Consider the following 10,895-nt stretch of genomic DNA (forward strand, 5'->3'; position numbering starts at 1 on the left):
ATACAATTTTCTTTAAATCACTCAGTTTCATTCTTTGTACATACTTTGGGGTGAATATATCAGCGCACCAGTTTTTTCATTTGCATTCTTTTAAAACATAAACAGCTTTCACCAGCAAAAACAGGATTAAAATAATAATAATAGCATGTTCTTGTATAGCGCTGCTAGTTTTACGTAGCGCTTTACAGAGACATTTTGCAGACACAGGTCCCTGCCCCGTGGAGCTTACAATCTATGTTTTTGGCGCCTGAGGCACAGGGAGATAAAGTGACTTGCCCAAGGTCCCAATGAGCCGACACTGGGAATTAAAGTAGGTTCCCCAACTCAGTGCCAGTCAGTGTCTTTACTCACTGAGCCACTCCTCCCATTAAAAGGAAACAACACAACCTATCTCATATAGGGCGCGCTGACTAAGCATAGCCAGTGATGGATTTCCAATTAGGCCCGATAGGTAGGGTGACCAGGTGTCCCATTTTAGCCGGGACAGTCCCAATTTTTTAATGGCTGTCCTGGCTGCCCCGCATTTTTTTAAATGTCCTGTTTTTTTGTGGCTGTTCCGGATTTGGCCATAAGAGCAGGGGGCAGCAGAGAGCACAGAATGCAGGCAGAGAGGAGAGCAGGGAGAGAGAGGAGGCCGGTCTGACTGCAGAGGGTGGGGGCGGGGTTAGTGACAGCGGAGCCTCAGCAGGGAGGTCCTGCTGCCAGTCAAGATGGCTTCCCCTCCCCCCCCATGCTCCACAGTGACAGGTAGGACACACAGAGAGAGACAGTGAGTGTGAGTGGCTCTGTGTATGTGTGTCACTGGCTCTGTGTATGTGTGGGTCACTGGCTCTGTGTATGTGTGGGTCAGTGGCTCTCTGTGTGGGTGTGTGGGTCAGTGGCTCTGTGGCTCTGTGTGTGGGTGTGTGTGTGTGTGTGTGTGTGTGTGTGTGTGTGTGTGTGTGTGTGTGTGTGTGTGTGTCAGTTGCTCTGGGTGTGTGGGTGTGTGGGTCAGTGGCCCTGGGTGTGTGGGTCAGTGGCCCTGGGTGTGTGGGTCAGTGGCTCTGTGTGTGTGGGTCAGTGGCTCTGTGTGTTTGGGTCAGAGGCTCTGTGTGTGTGGGTCAGTGGCTCTGTGTGTGTGTGTGTGTTTGTGCGTGTGCGTGTGTGTGTGTGTGTGTGTGTGGGTCAGTGGCTCTTTGTGTGGGTGTGTGGGTCAGTGACTCTGTGGGTCAGTGTCTCTGTGTGTGGGTCAGTGGCTCTGTGTGTGTGTGGGGGTCAGTGGCTCTGTGTGTGTGTGGGGGTCAGTGGCTCTGTGTGTGTGGGTGTATGGGTCAGTGGCTCTGTGTGTGTGGGTCAGTGGCTCTGTGTGTGTGGGTGTGTGGGTCAGTGGCTCTGTGTGTGTGGGTGTTATGGGTCAGTGGCTCTGTGTGTGTGGGTCAGTGGCTCCGTGTGTGTGTGGGTGTGTGGGACAGTGGCTCCCTGTGTGTAGGTCATTGGGTGTGTGGGTCAGTGGCTCTGTGTGGAGATAACATTTTTTTAGATCTATTTATTATATATTTATTTATCTTGCCTTTGGCTGAATCCTCCCCTCCAAATTCTATTAACATGGCCGTGCGACGTCACGTAATACACATTGCCATAACAATGAGCCACTCCGTGACGTCACGCGGCATCAAGTTGACATGACAACGAGATGCATTATAGCGCCGAGGCATCACGTGATGCCACATTGTCATGGCAACATGTCACCGTCTTATTTTTTTTTTAACAAATATTTCTTAATATATTACAAAGTGCATCTCTCACTCACTGTACATTCAGGGAGATTAACATTGCAGCAGAATCAACAATTCCAGAGTGAAAAGTAAGCATAAAAGGTCTTGGATTGTTTTACCGGGCCAAGGATAGAAGGAGTTCAGACTGAGGCCCTCCAGAAGTGTGTGGCGTGATATAAAGATGAAAAACATACCCCTTCTTTAGTAAAGCATGGGAGAGAAAACAAACGTACCCAGTAAGTGCAGGGTTGGCGTGGGTGAATCGCTCACTACGTTGCATTTACTGTATAGGAAAAAGGGCAAAACTACAGAGTGAAATGTGCATCATTCCTGGAGGCAAGAGATCTCCATCTGCATTTAGCAAACCCATCCCTGCAGATAAGAGGAGCTAGGTATTTTTGCACCTGGGGCAAGCTCCACCAACTGCCCCTCTCCCTCCATTTATTTCCTCCTCCCCTCTCCTCCATTTCTTTCCTCCTCCCCTCCTCTGTCCGTCACTAGCGCAGCTCTTGGATCTGCTCCTATGAGAGATGTGTCAGCACGTAGGAAAGTGTGTTTTGGCACAATTGCTCCATTGTTTGATGCATGTCATGTCATAGGTACAAAGCGTGTTTGTCCAGCTTCTTCCATGCGGTGCAGATTGCGGAGCAGAGAGGAGCATGTCATCTAAGCCCTAGTGGATTTTTCTTGTGGCGCAACTGAAAGGAAAATGTGGAGCAAGAAAGTCATATAAACCTGATATGTATCGTTATAATATGTGCACCTGGTAACTCACAATCTGGTGCTAACGGGGCAACATTGTTTTCAATAATGCAAACAGGAGCAAAATGTAAATGCCTTTTGGATAAAATTGCCTCGATACATCTCCCCTTTAGGGGCAGATTCATCCAGCGACTGTACAAGTTTGCGCACCCGATCCGGTGGTAACCCGTTGACTTGAATGGGAGTGAAAGCCACATTGGGTGCGCTGACCCGTACCGACGTCTGATAAACCCGCCCCGTAATCTTTTCTATTCTAGTGATTTGGGCATTATTTAAGTAATGGATAAGCCATTTTGTATTTGGATGGCAAAATTATTATTTGATGTTATTATAAAATGAAATGTATAAGGTGCCAACATATTCTGCGATGAGTAGAAGACAAAATGTAAAACAAACTTTATATTAAATATCAGTGACAGCTGGTATCATTTTTTCCAGGCTTTGGCATTGAATTGATGCCAGGGCAGCTAATAAGTATGTGATAATGTCATTTTGTTTTGCTTTGGAGAATGGCTTCTGTATAATGAATGACAGGAGGGTGAAGCACCTAGTAATATTTGTCTCAAATAAAAGAAGTGCTGTATATAGGATTTTGCAGGTACTATATGAGTCCCTCCCCGCATAGCGATTACAATCTATATTTGGTGCCTGAGGCACAGGGAGATAAAGTGACTTGCCCAAGGTGATAAGGAGTTGACACCAGGGTTGGAACCAGGCTCAACTACTTCAAAGTCAGCGTTGTTACTCACCGAGCCGCTCCTTCAACCCTTAACATGAATGTAAGATTGTAATCTTGTAATTTCCCCCTTTTTCTTTGTCAGTGTCGGTTGTTATGACCCTGATCTGCTAAGACTGTTTAAAAATGTATACAGAGATGCAAGGTGGCAGACTCAAGTTGATAAATTACCTGTATAAATAAATATTTGCTGTATACTGGGTAATGCAAATTGTGAATGTTTATCAAAGTCTCCCAGCTGTGCACAAGTATAGATAACAGCACTTAATTTTATAAATATATATTAAAAAAAAATTATGCCATTGAACAAAAAAGGATATTTTATTTTATTGCCAGTATTACTCCAGTTTTGTAGCCTCCAGACTTTGATAACAAAAAAACTAGAATATTGAACACATAATACAACTATTGCCTGAGATGGTGACATCTTATTCATGCAGTGAAACAGTTATTTAGTTCCATAATATCCCCATAGACCTTGTCCTTAAGATGATCAATGTCTAGAGTATAATTAAACAGAAACAGCAGATCTCTGTTTGGTGACATGACTGGCGATTCTTCAGTTGTACAAATATTTTGATCATCTGTTACTAGGCTAATCAATCTCCTTTTAATGTACATGGTTTCCAGTGACCCCAACTTGAGTCTCCTAGGTGCTGGATGTGATTCTAAGAAGCTTTTTAGCCTTTGTTAAATAAATGTTGTGCTTTCTCTCTTTCTTTGCTACTAGGTAACCTGTAAACAGCAAGGCTGCATTTGTGCCAACGCTTCTCGCTGTGTGGGATACTGAGATTACCAAATACATTGCTGGGCAGGATTCTCATTACTTACAACTGAACGGCTCAGCATTCAGCATGTAGTACAAAAATGTGAAATAACAAAGCATTGGGTAACAGATGATGTCCATCCGACTCACATTGATCTTCAGTCAGTATTGTTCTCTCTTCAGTTAATGTTTGTCTCCTGTGGAGTCTCTGGGAGCAAAAGTCTACTTGGGAAAATGAGTAGTGTCTCATTCCTTTGCGGAGCCCAGTATGTCATTAATTACTTACCTCCTCTTATTACCCTGACCTGTTCTCTGTTCTTGGCTTGTGCAAAATGTGTCACTCCAGTATTTATACAGAATAATGCTCAGTCTGCGATGGTCACAGTATCCCAAACCTGCTGGTATGCAGAGTAAACCATAGAGAGGAATCACTCAGGAAGCATAATCTTACTCTGATTTTATGCAAAATATTTAGAGCAGGTATGAAAACATATGACGTTTTGGGGGACCTACCCCCTCTTCAGATATGGGCACCCGTAACCTTCTTTCTTCAATCAAGGAGCCTCGAATACATTGTACCTTTTACAAAGCATCGTTCACCCAAGAGCACATTGGGTCTCCTGTGACTATTTATGGGGAGGGGGAAACAGCACCAGATTTATCAAAGAAAATTCTGATTGTAAGTTTTAGGAATTGTTCATCGATAAATCTAGTAAAACGTTTTGCTCCATATTAGTTATGTAAATTGGATACTTTGATGAAATACCTCGTCCGTGTACTCTGTGGCAGAATCTTCAGCTTTCCATGTTTGTTCACAACAGGTCTTCTATTTCCAATAACTAAACCTTTCCCTGATGGAAAACAGTAATCCTCTCGTCCTGTTCAGGCCAAGCCTTTTATGTTATTAGAGTACATGGTAATATATTGTAATATATTTTCTGTATCCTGATGCAGATATCATTTCAGAGGTTGATCACATTTGGATTTGGAAGATGCGCTCTGAAGAAGCAATGGCTCCATCTGGTTCTATGTGTCAGTACGCTCAGTAAGAGCTGAATACGAAACTTAGTCATGTAAAGTAGGACCGCTGTCTTTGAAGTGAGTGAAACTGGTTCAGTGCCCTGAACACTCCCTCTGAATTAAGCATTTCAATATCCTGAACCACTGAGTGTCACAGGAGACCAGGAACTTTTAACACCTTTTATATTTGTACCGGGATCATTCATTAGGCAAAACAAGGTAGTAGAAACAATGTAGTTTATTTCGGTAAACCCACGTACAGCAAGAAGAATTACACAATATACAGGTAAAAGTACATTTACTGAGGGTGTGGGGGGGGGGGGGGGAATCTAGGCTTTCCTAGGTGCAGGGTGCCCGCTTGGACTAGCTTACCCTGTCCGGGATATACACGGCACTCCTGGTCCTCTTTTCGGCTTCAGTTCCTAGCCGCGACCGCAACGTTCGGTTTGTAGAACTTGGCCGCAAATGGCGGGACTTAGTCTCTGCGAGGCAGACTTTCCTAGCTTCAAAACAAAGCTGGTTGCTCTGCTATTTGCAACAGAGCAACTTTGAAAAGCCCGCCTTCGCTTCATCGACACAAGTCACCGGATGGTCTGGTTCTCTGCCTCGGCCATCTCCTTACATACACTCCGCTAAGCTATCCTTAGTATGGAGGTAGGAGAAGCGACCAATCAGAGCGTGGGAACCCTATCCCACTAGCCAATAGAAACAGGGGCTCGTCTCTTGGCTGACGTCAGATGAGGGGGCGTGCCAAGCCGGCTCGGGATGCCCCGTAAGCGGGACATACAAATTGACCAGTGGGAAACATGCCGACATTCTGCCGCTTCCCCCAGTCAACCCATTGCCACCTGTTGGGCAGGCTCCACTAAGTCTGGGAGAGCATACGGGTCCTCTCCGCAGGGGGTCTCTGTTCTCTCTGAGTCTGGGGCAAAGGGAACATGGAACGTGGAAAAGCAGGGGTCACTTTAACTTTTCATGTAATGATACCTGGCCCCTGGCTTATAGTGCTAGGTAGCTGCCAGGGACCCACGGGCCCCAAGGGTAACCAGAGGGCTTAACCTTTATTATATAGCCTGGTTACCCTTGCCCGTCACACTGAGTACTTGTCCCACCAACGACAGAGGCATTTGCCAATATTCTCAGGCACCCAATGCCCGTTCTCCTTCCAATACTGTCTCTGCAAGTGTCCCAACCTACCCTTTGCAGTGTAGGGAAACCATTTCTTATCAAGAGCTTTGATGTTCGATTAACTTATGGTATCATATTTATCGTTGGTTGTATAAAAAATATATATAAATACAAAATTGCCTGGGTATATCTGCTTTATAGAGTTTTGATTATTCGACCATAATCTTGCCCCCTTGTCCCTTATCAGCATATTACGTAAGTAATAAGTAGGGTGAGCAGTGCTTTAATCAGAAATCTCTACATACAAACTCTAAGCTTATTTATTTTCTTATCTACACTCTGACTGATGGGAAATCTTTTTTGACGTTTGCCAGAAATGAACCTTCCCTTGAGGTGGTGTGCCGGAGGGAGTTGTTAAATTGATGATTCACTGGGGTGGTTGTCCCTGCATGTTTTTCTGCTCTGCTCTTGATTCTTGGTCACAACATATGTAGCAAGAGTGTCTCTGGTGCAGCGGACACCTGCAGTCACACAACCACGATAGTCGCGGCATTGGAGGATTAACTCTACCGGGGTCCAATTCGGAAGCATAGACCTCCCCCCCAAGTCCAATGCCGAGGACTTTTTCAGCCACAGCACCGGAGACAGCAAGTCTGACTACATCTGTATACAGCAAACGACAGAGAAGCCCAATGCTACATCCAATATGACAAAGATACCCAGTAAATAAGTAATAGAGGTAAATGACAAATTTTAATCCAAATAGAGATATATTAGTATTTTATCTGGTAGTGTTAGGACCTGCGAACAGGAGTCTGCCTTGTCGTGGCTCGCAAGCTTACAACACTTTGGCCAAAGGGTTAAACTAAATGACCCTTTTTCAAGAGAATAGATAAGTATTTTACTTTTTGTCATATTGGATTTAGCATTGGGATTCTCTGTCGTTTGTTGTATACATATGCCACGCTCAATAGCTCTCCTTTTTGACACTTATATACAGTACATATATATTTTGTGGGGGCTCAGGGGTTCCCAAAAAGAGCTTGCTGGGGTTTTGTGTGTTTTGTTACATCTGTATACAGTATGTAGTATAGCATTCTGAACTTTGTTTCCTCACTGAACCAGTTTCAGCAACCTCCTTCTTTCCTCATCACTCATCAGTGCTGCTCAGCTGTCCCCATCACTTAAACCTCTGTTTCCAGGGTAGAGCTGGAGGGCACAGAGAAGAACAGACATCCAGAGTGCCATCTCAGAAGCCTAAGGTCCAAAATGAAGACCCATGCCACAGGTTCACCATCCTTGTTCTTGGGCCTATGTGCCAAGATCCACAACCTGGTGCGAAATAAAAACGATTGTGTCATTTTGCGTCAGTGTATCAGGTGTTGTGTGTTCATTTTGATTGTTTAAGCAGTAATCATTTGCATCATGAATCACATGGAGAACAATAGGAGGAGTTACCACCATCCCTGCCAGTGGAGTATTAACTGCTCGTATCAATTTCCTCAGCTTTAGTAGTGGCGTTTAAATGATTACTTTTGAGCCGACAATAAGATTGCATAAAACCTCAATAATTCCTCCAAACACTCCTATTGAGGTATCCATTAAATGGATCACTCAGTCAAACAGGGACAAAATGATGCATCATTGCTTAGAGACACTTTAAAAATGCTTTACTAGGCAGGCAGATTCCCGGGGGCTAGTACTATGTTCCACTGGGGGTTAGTGGTCTCCTGTTGGCAGCCCTGCCACTAAACATCAGTTTAACAGCAATACTATTATCTTAAGAGCTTGATAAATAGCACCTATGGACTTACGATGCCAAATAAAAAATGAATAGACCCAGGGCCGGTTTGAGAAGTTCGCCACCCATAAGCCGCCACTTAGCTTTTTCCCTCCCTCCTCCTCCTGCAGCGTCGCCGTTACTGCAGAGGAAACCCCCAGATTAACTCTAACTGCCTGCACTGGTACCAGGGCTTATGTGTTATTCAGGGCAGCTTAGTAGCCAGCAGGATAGATGGCTATACACTGATGAAGAGAATTGTCCTTATGCTCAAACACCTCATTCTTTTCCGGTCACCTTGATTTCTGAGGAATATATTACTTTATAATGAAACTATATTGAACCTGTTGAAAACTGTTGAACAGCCAGCACGATACAAAGAACTGGCAAAACAACATAAAATAATATTAACATAAAATGGACACATGTTCAAATATTATTATATGTAATAGAGCAGTGTCTGTTAAATATTTTCACAAGGTAACACCCCTATTTAATTCTCCAAATACATGTAGCAACCTTACATTTTAATGTCATACTTCTCCGTCATATTTTCTGGTTTCTCAATTTCTATTATGCTACACAGCATTGTAGGATACTTAAGCAAATGTTGTGCTATGACAGGGTGGCTAAATCAGAGGAAAAAATGAAAATGTACCTGCTGCAAAGGAAAGACTCAACATACACAGTTAGCAGGAAATGTAAGGCAGGTTATTGTCTTTGGAGCATACAGTACTGTATGGAGGAGTTTGGTTTAGTTGTTTTGCCCTAGTGGAACACAGCGGGTCAATATTGTATTTTATCCTGAATTGTATAATCAGAAAGTTCAGCTCTAGGGAGGTGTAGGTTTAGCATAGTAAAAAAATAATTGCTGAACTGCACCATAGCGACACAGATCCGCACCAGGTTGTGATACTTTTTAGCAGATCAACATAAGAGAGTTCTTCATAGATTAAATAATACTGTACAGAGCTTTCCAAGCCTCATAGCTTTCTTCTTCAAGTACACATTCATTTTATCTGTGTACAACTAGAAAGTTGATCATCTAAAAGCTATCACATCCTACAGATGTATCAGACATTACTGCACTCCCGGACGCTTTTCATTTTTTGCGTCAACTCCTGTGAGTGCGTTGCCAGTCGTGTCTGTATCCTGATGTTATTGTTTGTGCTGTCAGACTCTTTACTAACTCTGCGAGCGTGCTTACCTTTCCTGCAACATATATCTATATGTGCCAGGGTCCCCATTGGTCCTTGTTCAACCCCTTACCTCCAAGTGTGCTGCGGATGCGCGCTGATTCATCTGGCGGATACCGGGAGTGTTGCTGGGGTGCACGGGTGTCAGAGGCAACGTGCACGCGCTTATGGTGAGTGAAGGGAGGGTAGTTAGGCAGGGCGCCGCCATCTTGTATACGATCACGCATGCGCAAGATCCGGCGCATGCACAGTGGATCCCAAGGCCGACGGCCATTTCAGAAGCACGCATGCGCAGTAGAGTGCTAGGAGTGGTGGCCATTACAGTGAGGGTTCCACGGGGACTACAGCCCCCAGAATACCCAGGGGCAAGGTATCACATATTGCAGAAGAGCAAATAGGATTCCAGAGGGCAGGAGGTGTGTGCAAGGTGTCTGTGACCCCTGCACTAGGCCAGAGACCCCCTTAGGCCCCAGCTACGCCCGACTCCCCATCAGCTTGTGGCTGCTGTAGGGACAGACCCAGTAGTTAGGGACACTGCCCCTGTAGTACAAGCGTGACGGACACAGCCGGGACACGGCTGCATCCTGGCATCAGTGATCTGGCACCAGATCACCACACAGAGAGAGAAAGAGAGACTTTCTTCATGATGGAACCATCCACGCGGGATGCCACCCCACATAGCTTCGCTGACGTCATCACTGGTTCACAGATCCCTTTCTTCTATCTTCCGGCCATACCCGGATATAGGAGCACCTGGGAAGGTACTACAAGTGCACCAACTATAACACCATCAGTTCTTGTGGGCAGCGCTGTCACCCACATTTAGGTGGGCTAATTCCCATGGACACCGGGGAGGTTAGGTGCCCAGAACACCTCAGTACTGTGGGGACACATCCAACAGGTGTGGACATTGGTTGGAGGACACTGTGGGGTTACGGCCCTGCGAAGCCTAGTTGATGGGGACGCGGTAGTATTGTTCATTATATTATGCTCACAGTAAACTGTTATTCTCATCAGTGTTGTACTCTCTGCTGTATTGGGTCCTGTCATGGGCCTATCCCACATAGTAGGATCCCGTCCAGGTGGAGGCGCTCACCAGACGGATCAGACACACCCCAGGCTCCCAGCAGCGGAGGCTCTGGCCTCCTGTGAGCTGCAGGACACATAGTATCCGCGGACGGAATTGCCAACGATCCCGCCAAAATAGAAGCCGCGGTGAACTGGCCCAGACCAGAGAACATCGTGGAACTACACTCATTCCCAGGCTTCTGCGGTTACTATTGCCGCTTTGTGGAAGGGTATTTCAGCCGAGCAAAGGTCCTGAACAACCTGCTCAAGATATATCTCAAGGATACCGGCAAAAAGCCACCTCCGCGCGAACCCCGTTTGGCGACAAATGGATGGTCGCCTTTGAAACAGCATTCAACGGCCTGAAAGGGAGCTTAACGGAGGTGCCCGTTCTGGCGTACACCGACCCCGAGCAGCCCTACATTCTTCATGTAGATGTGAGCCTCAATGGCCTAGGTGCAGTTTTACACCAAAAGTACCAGGCTGGCCTCCGACCAGTGGCTTACGTCAGCCGCAGTTTGACCCCCAGCGAGCAGAATTATCCTGTCCAAAAGTTGGAATTTCTTGCTCTTAAGTGGACAATCGTGGACAAACTCAATGGTGCGGTCAGATAACAATCAATTGACGTACATACTGACGTCCACCAAACAAGTCGCCACCGGCTACCGATGGCTGGAAGACCTCT

At 45.5% G+C, this 10,895-nt stretch overlaps 1 long non-coding RNA gene across 4 annotated transcripts; it reads left to right on the forward strand.

Moving 5' to 3' along the window:
• The first annotated feature begins 611 nt into the window (after positions 1–611).
• Positions 612–7,539, forward strand: LOC142487237 (uncharacterized). Of its 4 annotated transcripts, none has more exons than XR_012799171.1 (4): positions 612–747; positions 1,801–1,990; positions 3,983–5,116; positions 7,292–7,539. It is a non-coding gene; the product is annotated as an uncharacterized LOC142487237 (long non-coding RNA). The 4 variants fall into 4 exon arrangements; XR_012799170.1 differs by having other exon boundaries at positions 4,973–5,116; XR_012799174.1 differs by having other exon boundaries at positions 1,801–1,843.
• Positions 7,540–10,895: the final 3,356 nt, after the last annotated feature.

This window comes from Ascaphus truei, chromosome 1 (genome assembly GCF_040206685.1).
Source record: "Ascaphus truei isolate aAscTru1 chromosome 1, aAscTru1.hap1, whole genome shotgun sequence".
Taxonomy (NCBI): domain Eukaryota; kingdom Metazoa; phylum Chordata; class Amphibia; order Anura; family Ascaphidae; genus Ascaphus; species Ascaphus truei.